Genomic DNA, 2,664 nt, shown 5'->3' on the forward strand with positions numbered 1-2,664 from the left:
TTTGGTGACAGGGCCTCTTTAAAGAGCTGTAGTTTCTGCCACTATCACTAAGTCAGGAAGCCTCTCTTAAAGGAGCCGCACCTCTGCTTGCCTCTAGCAAACAGAGCCCACCCGAGTAAATGTTGCTACCAAGAAGATGTGCTTGCCTCTGTTCTTTTGTGTCTAGAATCCCTTACCAAGCTCTCTCAGATTTTAAGTGGATGCAGTTGCCAAATGTTGGGCACCATTTGTAGATGGAAGTTCCTGTCCCACCTGGTTCCACAGCCATTCAGTCCCAAAGAAACATAGAGGCTTATATTAATTATAAACTGTTTAGCCTATTAGCTCAGGCTAGTTCTTAACTAGCTCTTAGACTTAAATTTACCCGTAATTCTCACCTATGTTTAGCCACATGACTTGATGTCTCAATGAGGCATTCTCATCCTGTTTCCTCTGCATCTGGCTAGTGACTGCATCTCTGCCTTTTCTCTTCCCAGAATTCTGCTCACCCCGCCTATACTTCCTGCCTGGTTACTGGCCAATCAGCGTTTTATTAAACTAATATGAATTACAAATATTGACAGTGTGCCAGAGAATTGTCCACAGCAGCCTGATCTACAGAGTGACTTCCAGAACAGCCAGAGCTACACAGAGAAACCTTGGTTGTTTTTTTTTTTTTTTGGAGGGGGGTCTTTAGTGCTGGAGAGATGTCTCAGAGGTTAAGAGCACTGGCTGCTCTTCCAGAGGACCTAGAATCAATTCCCAGCACCCACATAGCAAGCCGCTCACAACTGTCTGTAATTCTGGTTTCAGGGGATCTGACACCCTCACACAGTCAGACATACGTGTAGGCAAAACACCAATGCACATAAAATAAAAATAAATCATTAGAAAAGGAACTCTGAGTGCCTCGCCATCTCATAAGACTATAAACTCCGGCACCTACATTAATGGTAGCATGCTAACAGGGCCTAGATGTCTTGGCTAAATAAATAACATGCTAGCGGGGGGAATAAACCCTGGGAAAACTCAAAGACTTAAAGTCTAGTAAAGATTCTGGAGTTCAGGCATGGAGAATGCCAGTCAGCTCCTGTAGACTGTGGACTTTAGAATCCCTACCACTAAGAAAGAAGCACAAGACAAAGAAAACCCTGCTGTTCACAGTTGCCAAGAAACCAAAAAGACAGAGAGCTTTGATGTATGGGCTGCAGCCAGCCCAGACCACAGTGCAGCAACCAGTAGGCCTCATGGCCCTTCCTTTCAACATTTGTGGACTGGGAAGACTGGTGGATTGGTGGCCAAGAGGTCTGGAAATGGGGGCATGGATTGAAGTCTCAAAGGAGGTTAAAAATATCAGATTATGCTCTTGTATTATGAATGTTCACAAAGCGAGGTCTCCACGGGAGACAAAGAATTTAATAACCTGGGCACCAGATGCGCTGATCTGGTGTTATCAGCAAGCTCCTTGCTCAGCCACCTCTGGCTCTGCTCCCATGGGATGAACAGAGTAACCATGGTAACAAGGATGGAGACTACTACATGTTTTTATCATAAGAGATAGAGTGCTTTGTCCTCTCTGACCGAGATACTCTGGACTCAGATGACGCTCACTATGTCCTTAGATGGCAAACACCGTGCTTGCCGTCACAGCTCTCGGATAGCCTTGCTTCTGGACAGTCTCACGGAGAATCCAGACAGAAGGAATCCAGATGCTCACTTTGATTACAGTCCTGTGAGTCACGGGTCAGGCTTCTGACCTACCGAACTGAAAGGTGAAAAATCTGTTTTGCTTTAAGGTTGAGATGACTTGTCACAATGGTAGCAGGAAATGGAGGCCACTCAGCTCCAGTTGACGCAGACAATGTGCTTGTGGCTAAAGGGACAGAGGTAGAAACAGACTGAGGACCATGTATGAGGTAGTGCGCTGTGCAACAGGCAAGACTAAAGTGGGATTGGGAATGAATCTCTGTTGGATCCCAGCAGAGCACAAACCTGGCATGGTGGTTCACATTTGGAATCCTAGCACCCAGGAGGTGTTCAAGGTCATCCATACCAACATAGTAAATTTGAGGCCAGCCTGGGCTATAGAAGACCTCATCTAAACAAGGAAGTAAAAACCATTAACTGGGCGTGGAGATGTACACTTGGAATTCCAGTATCTAGGATGAAAAGTCAGGAAGAATACCAGCCAGTTCAGGCCAGCCTGGACTAATATAGTGAGTTCCAAGCCAGCCTGGGCTACATAGTGAGTTCCAGGCCAGTCAGGGCTACACAGAAAAACCCCATATCAAAAACAAACAAAAACTAAAATTTCATGAAACAACAAATAGCTCTGAAGAAAGTAGCATAGAGCAAGGCTTTACGAAACTCCCATTCATAGCCGCACGCCTTTAAACCCAGCACTCCGGAAACAGAGGCAGGAGGATCTCTGTGAGTTCGAAGCCAACCTGGTCTACTTATACTTGTTTTTTGGTTTTTGAGACAAGGTTACAGTAACTGGACTTCAACTCTTGTTTGTTTGCTTTTTGATTTTCAAGGCAGGGTTTCTCTGTGTATCCCTGACTGTCCTGGACCTAGCTCTTGTAGACCAGGCTGGCCTCAAACTCACAGAGATCCACCTGCCTCTGCCTCCTGAGTGCTGGGATTAAAGGTGTGCACCACCACCGCTCGGCTTGTGCCTCCTAT

Source organism: Alexandromys fortis, unplaced genomic scaffold, assembly GCF_014885135.2.
Source record: "Alexandromys fortis isolate MF-2015 unplaced genomic scaffold, M_Fortis_MF-2015_v1.1 scaffold_348, whole genome shotgun sequence".
NCBI classification, from domain to species: domain Eukaryota; kingdom Metazoa; phylum Chordata; class Mammalia; order Rodentia; family Cricetidae; genus Alexandromys; species Alexandromys fortis.